The 13668-nt window shown below is 41.9% G+C and overlaps 1 long non-coding RNA gene across 1 annotated transcript in view; it reads right to left on the reverse strand.

The window, feature by feature from the left end:
- Positions 1–13048, reverse strand: part of LOC108788789 — a 46365-nt gene extending 33317 nt beyond the window's left edge. Inside the window, exons 1-2 of the long non-coding RNA XR_001941359.1 lie at positions 12960–13048; positions 11242–11323 (exon numbers count right to left, since the gene is read on the reverse strand). This is a non-coding gene — a long non-coding RNA (uncharacterized LOC108788789). The remainder of the gene's footprint in view (positions 1–11241; positions 11324–12959) is intronic.
- Between the last annotated feature and the right edge of the window lie 620 nt (positions 13049–13668).

Consider the following 13668-nt stretch of genomic DNA (forward strand, 5'->3'; position numbering starts at 1 on the left):
AAAAAAAAAAAGAAAAGGTCTGGCCTGCTGAGAATGTGCCGAACATGCTGTATCATCAAATGTCTTTTTCTTGCAGTTTACACAATAAAACTGGCATAAAATTATTATTATTATTATTATTAATAATTATTAATAATGAATACAGAGTTGTATTGATTTTTTTTTATATATCTGCATATATGTTCAGTTTTAACATTCTGCTGCCACATTATAATGTTCTACAGCAGTACAAACACACTACCTTACAGCGGATCTCTAATCATATCTTTAGATTTTAGACTGTAAGCCCTCACGGGCAGGGCCCTCCTTACCATCTTGTCTTGAATTGTATTGTGATTGTAATGTCTTCCTTATATTGTAAAGCTCTGTGCAAACTATTGGCGCAATATAAATCCTGTATAATAATAATAATAAAAACAAACACACCTTTAGAATTGTTTAGTAATGACAATTTTCAAACACATGCTTCTAGATAATTGCCGGCTTTGTATTCTTTGCATTCCTTATTTCTCTTTTCTTCCCCAGTCTTCTGACAGTGGCCATGTTTACTAAGAGCAGATTACTAGCTCTCCTATTACTTCCTTGCACATGTGACTAGGAATCAAGGAATCAAGTGGCAGGAAAATGCCTTTCCCTGAGATCTCCTGAGATTACAGATGAGATTTCCCAGCAATGCTCTGCTGATGCCAAGGCAATACCAGTGTGCATTGCTTTGCCAAATTGAAGTAATTTTGCCCTTTCAAAACAGGAAGTGAATGTTCTGCAAGTGTAAGTATTTCATAATCACAGCATTTTATACCTGACATGTCTATGTTATTATTAATCATCATACATTGAGGGATGCATTGGCAGAATGTAATTTTTGAGTGTAAAGGTCCGCTTTAAGTTCTATGTTGAACAGAGGTGCATGCAATTGATTCAACCTCTCACAACATCTTTCCCAAAATCAAAACACTTCAGAAAATAAATGAGTTTTTCCCACATTATCTATCAGCCAGACAGTCTACATCTATACTAAATAGTAGCCATAAAAGGCACATTTAACATCTATTATTTAATTAAGCCATTACTACAATTGGAAAATAAGTGCGGAAAAAAAACAGGAAATGGCTCTTGATGGAAGTTACACTTCCTCTTGTGGAGATGGAAAACTGACAGCAGATACTCGTAACTCAACAGCGTAACTCTTCACTGCCAACAGCTTGGCACGATGATGTTACCTTTGTCAAAATAAAGGTTTCAGCTTCCTGTTCCTTAAGTTACCACAACACAATAAAAACAAGTCTCAGAGCAGGAACGCGTTATCTGTCATCCGTATTTGAGACTCCTGGGTACAATAAGTACAGAGAAATCAACACAAAATAGTATCCGATTGTTTTTGTTTTTTTTAAAGCATGATTACATAAGAGCACAGAAGGATTCTATTAAAGACTAAAAATGGTAGGCCATACAACTGAACAAGAACCACTAAGGGAATGGAGACTTGAATGTCCATAGCAAAGGTTCAGCAGGATCTCCAATAGATTGCCCAATATGTCCCCATACCCTCTTCACCAGACTGTCCAAATCATCATCATCACCATTCCTGTTATGTACCAGTATGACTTCATATGATGCAGCTTAGTCTTACTTTCCATATGGATGTCGAGAAACAGGACAGGTTAAAGATAACCATAAGGATTTTATTTTATTATTATTATTTATATAAAATGGTAAACCACAAATACACACGGCTAGCTACAACTTCTGACATTCTTGCTAGTGTTGTGCAATCCAAACATGGAATCAAGGTCCAGTTACCGACAATGTCTGTGAATGTTCTTAATTATCCATGTCGTGGTATAGCTAGTACTAGTAGGTCACATTAATCTGGACTTGCTCCACAAAGTTGAAGACATTTGGCTATTTATCCAAGCAAATTCTTGAGTTCTGATTGGAACTGAAGAAGCTAGGATAAGTTGTACACCGTCCAAGTGAATGTGACTAACTACTGCTAGTTACTGACAATGTAACTCACATGTCCTCTGGCATTTCTTCCCTTGAGTTTCAGGTTCAATAATGCAGAGAATCCTGTTTCAGTTTTTTTATCAAATAATTCAGAGCTCCAGTCCATACCTGCATCATAGGGTTCCTTTACTGGTGAAGGATATCCTAAGCTGGCCATACACTGTTAGCATTTTCTCATTCAGCCCCAGAAAAAAATATCTTGAATCCTGCTGCCGGTCTAATTTATTCTAACAGTGGCGGGTGTGCCCCTGTCAGAATACCTGAACAGTGACTGTTCGGCTGAGATTTTTCGAACCATTGAAAAGAAAACGTCAAAACAGAGAAGGTGGGGGGCTGGGGATGCGGGTGTCCTGACAGGGCCACACACCGGATGAATATCAGAGGAGTCAGCAGAACTCAACCCAGTGTATGGCTAGCTTTAGGCACACGTCTGGCCCTTGTTGTATTGTCCTTAGCACTGAGTATATGAGATCTGTATTGTATAGAGAAAACCATCCTGTACAATCACCTCTATGGGCTTAATTGGTCTATATTGTTTACTTCTCATTGCATTCAAATGGACAAATGCAACATCTCTCCAAACTAAAGCTGGGTACACATGGAGAGATATTTTTCCTTCAGCCTGAACAAAAAAATCTAACACATTTCTCCATCCATGCTGTTAGCGTTGTGTATGTTGTGTTTTCATGCAGGAGCATGGAGGAACCAGGGGGAGCATAACAACATAGCCCCAGGGGGTGGGTCAATGACACCCTAAGCTTACAGGAAGTGAGTTTAATGATGCATCAGCAGCAGTAGGATGGAGCAGAGATTATGTGGAGGTCAGTATTGGGGAGGAGGTGAGTATTGCAGAAAAAGCTTTTGTTTTCTTATTTTAGGAATCCGTGGATATTAGGAAGCCATGGATAATTGTTTTTATTTTTTTCCCTGGAGTTGGACCTTAAAGAGTTACTAAACCCTCCGTTTTTTTTCATATATCTACTGCTAAATGCAAAAAGTTTTTTTGTTTTTTTTAAAAACGCTTTAAAAACTTACCCCCGTCTTCGCCGCACGCTCCCATCCGAAAATGCTCGGGCGGCCCCAAAGCATCTTCAGGCGGACGCATTCGCAGTTCGGATTTTCGGGCGGGAGACGAGGAGAGACGCAAGGTAAGTGTATGGACGCGTACACACGCATGCAGACACCGTGGGACAGGAAGTGCCAGCAAGGATAGAGGAGTCAGCGCTGGATCGGAGAACCGCATCAGCGCTGGAGAGAAGGCTGAAAAGGACAGGAAAGAAGAGGAAGATCGGATTAAGAGACATCATTTAAGGTATGTTGTTTAATTAACATTGGGGGGAGGGGTTTTTGCCTTTAATGTCACTTTAAGTGAGGCAGTCCCAAATAATGATGGTTCAATAGGAATGCATTGGAGAGAGGGGAGGTAGACAGCTACAAGGCTACCAGGAAATGTAAAAGCGTTGTCTGATCAGAACGTTATGGCAATGGTGGGGTAGGGGGGCATTTGCAGAACCCTTGAATTCTGCTGCAGGTAAGTGTTCCTTCGGGTTCTGGTACTTTATATGTCAGCATCTTATTTTTCTTGTTAAAGTGTCAGTCACTTTAAGTACATTAAGCAATCTGAATTTCATAAAAGCATTTAAAGACAAAGCACAGCTTGTGAGTGGAGCTGTCTGTTCCAGAAACACATTTGGACTGATCATTCCCGGGGGCCAAATATCTCGTATATAAGTCGCCACTAAATCCAAAAGAGAACCGGAAATACATAAAGCCCCTGGAAACAAACAAGTTGTCTATGTCTTCTGCACATGACAAACGTCTCTCATAAACACATGACGAGGGCACAGTGGCCCACTTATTACTGCTTTGCATGTGACCTTTGTCTGCCTTTTATCCCAAGGGTGATTTATACCCTATAGATAACTCAATTAGGACATAGAATACATACATCACCAGCCTTCCCATAGGTTCTAAAAAAAGCTGCTATACACGACTCACATAATTTACATAAAGCGGTTTTCGTAAGAGAGGTTTTCATAACATTCATTGATAAACATGTCAAGATCTCTTTCATAAGATTATCAACACACGTTGTTTAAAGCCAATCAGCTTACAAAAAGAAAAAATATAAAGCTATTTACTAAACAGTACCTCTCTTATCCCAAATGTATGTGGAGTCCCCAAACATTCAACACAGGAAGTAGCTATGTTCTATACATCCCAGCCACCCCATCCATCTAACAATCCAATCGTGGCTCCTGTATTACCCACTTAGACTCTCATATTGGATAATAGGATGGCAGACATAGCAAGCCCTTTGTGTAATGTGCACCCTGGATTTTGGACTCCCCGGGTAATGAAGGTGGTATAGTAGGTACTTCTATAAGAAGCCTTAACCACCACTGTACTGACATTTTTAAAAACTGTGGGGTGGTTGGCATGTTTTCCGTTTATAGACAGTGCCACAGAAAATACACTTGGGCAGCCAGTGCGTCTGTGAATGCTGATCTAATATGTGAACCAATCACAGCCATCACAAATGTAAACAGCAGTAGGGTAAACAAGCATTCAGCCCATTTACATGGAGTAAGCTCTCCTTTCTCCATTGTAAGTGGGCTGAATGTTTGCAAACCAAGATAGGAAGGAGGATCAGCAGATCAAAGGTCAAAGGGGGTTCTTAATATGGCACTAACCAAATTTTTTCTGGGAGGGAGGGATGAAAAATAATTGACAAGCAGTGTAGGCTCCTGCTTGTGTGAATGAGGCCTAAAGCTTAATTAAATATTAGTTTTCAAGTCGCTAAATGCATTTCAGGTGCATCAAAATAAAAGGTGTGCAAAGGCTTACAGTTTATATTACTCTAAAGCAGCGACAGTCTTTAGTAAAAGAAAAACAACAAAAAAAGCCTGTCTCCTGCCAGCATGCTGCAGCTTGGGACCCTTGCCCTCTATGGGGAATACATTCTTTCTTTGAGGTCTGACACACCCCCTGCTAAATCGGAGCTCTCCAATCAGTGGGGCGCATTAGGTGCTGCTTGCAGAGATGTAGGTTTGACTCAGTAGACCTCTGCAGAGAGACCACTGCTTCTCCAAGGGTAAGAGCAAGGGTCTCACTTTACAGCATGCTGGCAGGGGACAGGCTTCTCTACCCTATGGCTTTAAAAATAAAATGAACTGTAAGACGTTAAACAATTTTGTTTTGATGCACCTCTAATACATTTAGCTGATTTAAATGTAAAGTTAAAATAGGCTTTAAGCTAAATTATAGTATTATGGGGCTATATGTAGACATTATGAGGTTATATGTAGACCTTATAAAGCCATGAGTTGCCAATAAAAGGTTATACAGTATATAAACCTTGCAAGGGCTCATATTGAAATTTACAGATACAAGGGGCCGTATGTTAGTATTGTGAAGTAGTATGTCGGTATGGTGAAGTTAAGCAATGCCATTATATATATCACTATGTTCTCAGTAGTATGGTTATGTCGTTTTTCACTCAGCAGAAAATAGTTGGACAGTGGCACTAAAGCTGGGGGAACATTATCAAGAACTTCATCAATAACCAGCCGATATCCCACAGTGGGTGCCTCCGTTGGCACCCTTCCATCTGGTGTGCCTCGATCAGAAGATCGAAGGAGCTGGTTGGAAAATCTTTGGCCAACTTGTGCTTGCAGCCAGGGCCGGCCTTAGTCCTTTAGGCGCCCTGTGCGAGAAAGCTACCAGTCAGCTGCAAACACCATTCAGGTATTTTGATAGCGGCTGTGGGGGCAGTGGGGGGATTCGCCCATCCACGCTACTGGAGGAATCTGTGATATTTGTTTTGTTCAGTCAAAAGGCCGAAGGTGAAAAATAGTACAGCTTTAGTTTGCAGAACGGCACTTTAAATTGTTGTCTTCCTCCTCCTTACCACACAGAAGGTGTCTATGTTTCTGTATATGTATCTCTACTGTGACCTTAGCTTTGTTGAGTTGACCATACGCCAGAATTAAGAACATTTAGTATAAAATTTGTTTTCGGAAAGTTTGTTCAATTTTCTAATAGCTAATGGGGGTCAAATCAGTGATCAACTTCGACCATAGTGATAAAAAAAAAAAAATCAAAGGAGCAGGATAGAAACATTTTTGCGAATGAATAATATTCTATCACTGAATGTGGTTTTTATTCAGGAAACTAAATTCATTCCAAAATTGAATGCTAAAGTAAAATGAAATTTCCAACGACATTTGACAAGTCTCTAATGGAGTTATGTAAGGTTCTAACAAGATTTCATATGAAAGTTCATACGAAAAGCTATTGGTGTATGGCCAGCTTTAGCCTGGATTGGCCCTTTAACAACGAGAAGCAGAGGCACTGCGATTATCCCTTTCAACGACCCCCCCCTCCCTCCATTCAGGATGAATACAGATCAACTTTGAAGTTCCCTAGAGCCAGAGTGGAAGTCTGACTGCTAGGTGAACTCACCCCTCCTTCCCTGGTCCTGCAAGGCAAGTGTAATCCAGAGAGCAGACATGAGAAAGAGCAGAGAGGAGGGGAGGTCTGGGGGCCTCCAACTATGTAAACCTGGCAGAAAATGGTTTATATGAATATCAGCTGTTCTGGGCCGAGGGCCAAAAGTCGATTAAGGCCATCTGAAAGGAACTTGTCAGGATAGCCTGCGTGTTTCACAGTGTTGAGACTATGGCTAAGAATTACATGAGGGCCACGTGGTGCAAGCCGCTGACATCAAGGGCTGCTCGTGCCCCATCTTGGTAGCAGACCAGCTAGGGGCTTGCTCCTCCAACTGAAACAAATGTCTGAAACAAGTGGAAAACTTTGTTAAAAGTTTTCCACTTTTAACTCTCTACTATGTCCGCCACCACCTAATAACTCGCTGACTGCCCAGGACATTGCCACTCATTTCAAAAACAAAATAGATTCAATTCGGGATCAGATCGCCACAGTGCAGCCACCTTCCCCTATTCATGTTCCAGACCCACCACCACACTTGTCACTCTCCTCTTTTGACCCAGTCACCACAGAGGAGGTTACAAGGTTACAAAGCTTCTCTCTGACACCCACTTCACCACTTACCCCCTGGACCCTGTTCCCTCACCACTACTTCGGTCACCTTCATACTCTATCCTACACTCTCTTACCCACATTTTCAATCTCTCCCTCTCTACTGGAATCTTTCCCTCCCCTCTAAAGCATGCCCTGGTCACCCCAATACCAATCACTCCTGCCTTGCGATTGTTATACAGCATGAATTTCTTTAATTTCTTCATCGCAGGAATATACGTCAGTATTCAAAATGAACCACAATTATTTACCAACCCTTTTACTTCCACAGAGGTGGAAGCCATTTTGCATGTCAAACTAATGCTATGAACTAGTGTTAATACAAAGCAAAGGATAGCCATGTGCAAAGGAGAACCTTAGCAAGGGTTTAATCATAATTACAGAAGAACGTGCAAGGGCTATGGGGCTCAGATTTGCAAGGCTACACTGTGCTTCATGCAAGTTACTATAGTATAAAACTGATTTACAATATACAGTGGTACCAACAATTCGGTTCGCGGACAGGAAGTTCGGCAAAATTTTGCTTCCGTTCGCGAACTCCGCATCGGGTGACGAACACAACCGCAGCCATCTTCCCCGCTCTGACACATGGTCGTGGCTTCCTCTAGTCGAGATCACAGTCTGATCACAGTTTGATTTGGTTCACGACCAATTCGGTTCGCGACCAGAATCGTGGAACGAATTAAGTTCGTGAACCGAGGTAAAACCGGATATAGTTTGGAAACCTGTATAATACATCTATGAAAGTGATTGGTATTCTGTATCACTATAGGAGATACCTATAAGATGGAGATCAAAGATAATTGGGACCTCTTAAAGCTTTTGCTTTTGGACACAATTGCACATACTGTAGTCACAGTGCTGGACCATAGCTTATCTTCCAGTTGCACTGGTTCTAAGCCCAAAAAGTGGTGGAGTTAGCAAATCAATCAGAACTAGCATGCCATGGGAAAGTTTGGTTGTATTTTGAATAGAAAGAAGAACATTGGGTGCTTTTCTACTCCATACCATTACTACGTATTCCGTTGGAGCTGCCTACTTGTGCCACTTTCAAATATTTGGAACTTCTCCAATAGCCTTAACCTTTAACCTGTACTTTGGATTTTGTAGAAGTGGATTCAAGTGGACTTGGTTTTTATTTGGCTATATTTTGGCCTGACAGGGGTTGGTGCATTGAGTTTTGCTCATCAAAAAAAACATGAAATGAAAAAACATAGAACCATAGGATTGCCAACCCTCTGATGCACCCCGTGGTGGAAGTTTCTACAGAAACAAGCAATGCTTACTATAGTAAGGGCACGTTTGGGTGCCAAATGGTCAAAATAAGGCATTCAAGTATTTTCCATTTTATTTTACAGAATGATACAGCCGAACAAACAGATGTGACTGTAACTTTAAGTAGGATGGGGCTGACTTCAGATGAGCCTGCTCTCTGTTTGTGCATTGCTATATACAGTATGTTCCATAGTTTGGAAACTCAGATAGTTTATAGCTCCCTTTCTCAACCCTTTTCTTTTAACATGGAGGAATCTTTAAAAATAACTATCAATTCTCAGGGAACACCTGCTAATCATTTCTATATACATAGCTCACAAGATATTAGTGTGATGAGTAAGTCGAAGAGATAAAAATAAATAAAATAATAAGGAATGTTACATATTTGACACTCAGTCCTGCTCTATACAACCATATTATTTTTAGTAATAATAATGAAGTAAAACAAAACATATTAATATGCAGAAAAGAAACACAGACAGTGAAATTTGTAGTGCTCCCTCACATTGGTGATCAGTGGAAAAATGATCCCTTACACTGACTACCATGGGAAAGTGCCCCTTTAATTGGTTATCTGTGAGGGGATCTTTAATGAAAGGGTCAGTGAATGGCCCTAGTACACTGATGGTCAAGGTCAATGAGAAGACCTCTCCTTACATTGGTGGTCAGTGGGAAGAACTCTTCTTACATTGGTGGTCAGTGAAGGGTCCTAGTACACTGGTGGCAATGAGAAGACCTCTCCTTACATTGGAGATCATTGGGAAGAACTCTCCTTACATTGATGGTCATTGGGAAGAACTCTCTTTACATTGGTGGTCAGTGAAGGGTCCTAGTACACTGGTGGTAAATGAGTAGAACTCTCCTTACATTGGTGGTCAGTGAATGGCCCTAGTACACTGATGGCCAAGGTCAATGAGAAGACCTCTCCTTACATTGGAGATCATTGGGAAGAACTCTCCTTACATTGATGGTCATTGGGAAGAACTCTCTTTACATTGATGGTCAGTGAAGGGCCATAGTACACCAGTGGTCAATGAGAATAACTCTCCTTACATTGGTGGTCATTGGGAAGTACTCACTTTACATTGGTGGTCAGTGAAGGGTCCTAGTACACTGGTGGCAATGAGAAGACCTCTCCTTACATTGGAGATCATTGGGAAGAACTCTCCTTACATTGATGGTCATTGGGAAGAACTCTCTTTACATTGGTGGTCAGTGAAGGGTCCTAGTACACTGGTGGTAAATGAGTAGAACTCTCCTTACATTGGTGGTCAGTAAATGGCCCTAGTACACTGATGGCCAAGGTCAATGAGAAGACCTCTCCTTACATTGGAGATCATTGGGAAGAACTCTCCTTACATTGATGGTCATTGGGAAGAACTCTCTTTACATTGATGGTCAGTGAAGGGCCATAGTACACCAGTGGTCAATGAGAATAACTCTCCTTACATTGGTGGTCAGTGGAATAATGCTTCCCTTACAGACTCCTGAAAAGACCAGCGATGTCCATGGTTGCTTATCTGAGAGGCAGACATTGTTTATTGCTCGAGGAAGCCCAAACAACCCCTGGAGGAACCCTAGGGTTTCACAAAACCCTGGTTGAGACACACTGCTTGAGAGTTAGGGACTACTCTTATGAAAGGTGCATTGACACGGCAGTTAAACAGTTCGAAGGTGTGCTGAGGACCCTTTTGTACCATTATAAATTCTCAGGAGTATATAATTAAAGCAACAGTTGATTGATCGCCAAAAATTTGGTACTAAAGGTCTGTTGAACGATTCACAGTACTCTTATTCACGGTGTCCCAGTAAAATCACATTCCCTTCGATTCACCCAACATCTGGATTTTCCATTTATTAGTAATAACACTTGATGTATTACTAATATGGACAATGTTAGATCCACAAGCACCCCTTACATCACCGATATTGACAATATCTACCCTCTTCAACCACCCCTTGGACATTTTATAACTGCACCGGAAAAGTGAATGTGGCTGAATCGAGACCCGTGAATGTGCTTCCGCCTGCATTTTATACATATGACCCTTATGAAAGAAATCAGGTCTGCTCTCTATAGCATGACATAGAGAAGACCTCTCCTTACATTGGAGATCATTGGGAAGAACTCTCCTTACATTGATGGTCATTGGGAAGAACTCTCTTTACATTGATGGTCAGTGAAGGGCCATAGTACACCAGTGGTCAATGAGAATAACTCTCCTTACATTGGTGGTCAGTGGAATAATGCTTCCCTTACAGACTCCTGAAAAGACCAGCGATGTCCATGGTTGCTTATCTGAGAGGCAGACATTGTTTATTGCTCGAGGAAGCCCAAACAACCCCTGGAGGAACCCTAGGGTTTCACAAAACCCTGGTTGAGACACACTGCTTGAGAGTTAGGGACTACTCTTATGAAAGGTGCATTGACACGGCAGTTAAACAGTTCGAAGGTGTGCTGAGGACCCTTTTGTACCATTATAAATTCTCAGGAGTATATAATTAAAGCAACAGTTGATTGATCGCCAAAAATTTGGTACTAAAGGTCTGTTGAACGATTCACAGTACTCTTATTCACGGTGTCCCAGTAAAATCACATTCCCTTCGATTCACCCAACATCTGGATTTTCCATTTATTAGTAATAACACTTGATGTATTACTAATATGGACAATGTTAGATCCACAAGCACCCCTTACATCACCGATATTGACAATATCTACCCTCTTCAACCACCCCTTGGACATTTTATAACTGCACCGGAAAAGTGAATGTGGCTGAATCGAGACCCGTGAATGTGCTTCCGCCTGCATTTTATACATATGACCCTTATGAAAGAAATCAGGTCTGCTCTCTATAGCATGACATCTGTTTAAAGTGCAGTCACGTATTGTCTTACCCAGGCCTCTTTAACTCTGCGTTCTTCTCTGTCCAGCGAGTATCTGATCTATGTCCTGGCAGGCGCTTCCTTTTATTTCCGTCTGGGAAGAGAACAATAATAACAATGAACAATATGACATGCAGGGGAGTCCAGGTCAACAGACTTTCATTACTGCTGCAATGCGATATCACGGCTTATTTCTGTGCGCTTTACACTGAGAAACGTGCTGCCATCTGTGGATATTGGCACACTGCAAGCATTCCTGGAAGGGCTTGTGTCAATGCTAGGCTGATACACAAATCTCGTCTCCCTTACAAGGCAGGTTCCCATGTCTAGGGATGGACAAAGCTTTTAAAGTGAACCTGTAGACAGGCTAAGGACATTAAGGCATTACAAAATTTTAACAAGCAGTAAATGAGATTTAACACAATTAATGACCTATGTAGCTGCTGGTATTGTGGAGCAAATCATTTTCAAAGTTCACAACAGAAGCACTAAAGACAATTGAGTATCTCTCTAAGCAGCTCAGCTCACCCTGCTCCCACCTCTCAATTAAACTCATAGTGTAACAATGGTCAGGCTGTGGGCACTTAAATATTTGCATAGTCTTAACAATCAAAATATGAGATTTAAGACCTATATTGTTTAGGTTTTTCTCTCAGCTGCTCAGCTCTCCCCAGCATTGGCTCACCAGCTCAGGTCTCTCTGCTCCACACTCTCAGCAGTGACTCAACAGCCTTTAACCTTCTAATCTCTAATGTGAACACAAAGCAGGAGCCTTAGGAGAGTGGTGCAAGGTTAGCTGACCTGCAGAGAAGGTTGAACAACTCTAATGCTTCTGCTTTCAGGACAGGAATGGATGTAGGATCACTCCAGCCACTACACAAACAAAAACAAATTTAAAGTAGCGAGGGGACGGGTTAAACACTGGAACAATGGAAATTTAAACTCTTTCCAACACTATCCAAAATGAATAACTGTCTGGAGTTTGGCTTTGAGCTAAGCAATAGACCAGGGGTAGGCAACTGGCTTTAAGCTAAGCAATAGACCAGGGGTAGGCAAATGGCTTTAAGCTAAGCAACAGACCAGGGGTAGGCAGCCGGCTTAAAGCTAAGCAATAGACCAGGGGTAGGCAACCGGCTTTAAGCTAAGCAGTAGACCAGGGGTAGGCAACCGGTTTTGAGCTAAGCAATAGACCAGGGGTAGGCAACCGGCTTTAAGCTAAGCAGTAGACCAGGGGAAGGCAACTGGCTTAAAGCTAAGCTGTAGATCAGGGGTAGGCAACTGGCTTTAAGCTAAGCAATAGACCAGGGGTAGACAACCAGCTTTAAGCTAAGCAGTAGACCAGGGGTAGGAAACTGGCTTTAAGCTAAGCAATAGACAAGGATTATGCAACCTCAGCACTTCAGCTCTGTTGAAACCACAAATCCCATCATGTCTCTGCCTCTGGGAGTCATCTGTCAGAGTCTTGCAATGCCTTACGGGACTTGTAGTTCCAAAAAAGCTGGAGGGCCAAGGTTGCCTATCCCTGCAATAGACCATAAACATTTCAGTCATGTAGTTTCCTTGGCAAGAACTGAACATGTAACACCAGCTCTGCAAGGCAAAAGTGCTTTATTAAGCCAACGTGTTGCACGTTCAAAGGCTCTTTCTTTTGAAGACAAATAAAGAGCGTGGAATTAAATAATTCAATTTATTTATTAAGAAGAGACAAAACATGGAAAGCCAACCCCTACCAGATGGGTCGTCTCTTTTATTCAGTGATTCCGCTAAGTGGGACACGGTCACCAGTATGAAAAAAGGTCATAAATCTTAATGAGGATAATAAGACTATCCCCCGCTGTCACTGCTGCCCAAGACATTGCTTGGGGTTTATATTTCTTCAGGGACACAGATCCTGCCATAATAAGATGGGTACTGGAGGACATAGTTCTCTATTCATTAATATTATGTAACAGTGTGAATAACCGGTCTCACTGCCGGCACCGACTCTAGAGGACCCCCCCACTGGGAATAGCTATTTGTCTCTGTAGTAAATTGCTGCTGTTTAAACATGGTGATTTCAGGGAACAGCGGGGGGTGTTAATAGAGTCAGGAGGCTGATAGATTGAGTTCACCCTATGCAAATCTCAGCAGCGTTGCCTAAAGCATCGTCTCTCGCCTCGACAAAATAATGTATTCCTTCATAACAGCCAATGTTTACCAAAAACTCCCCGGCAATGGTGTGACTGAGCAGTTGGTGCCCGGGGGGGAAAAATGATAGGAGCCACAACTGGCAAAGACTTTCCACATTAGGTGATGCTTCAGTTTATCAGAGATACTTACAAACTGAACCACTCATCAGCTTCTCTAGAGAACTCCAGTGGTGGAACTCCACCAGGATGCCCAGTGCTGGCCAAGAGCTGCAGCCATCACAATGCCAAATGGTGGTGTCACGGTTCTGTA

This window comes from Nanorana parkeri, unplaced genomic scaffold (genome assembly GCF_000935625.1).
Source record: "Nanorana parkeri isolate BGI_ZX_2015 unplaced genomic scaffold, ASM93562v1 scaffold15, whole genome shotgun sequence".
NCBI lineage: Eukaryota > Metazoa > Chordata > Amphibia > Anura > Dicroglossidae > Nanorana > Nanorana parkeri.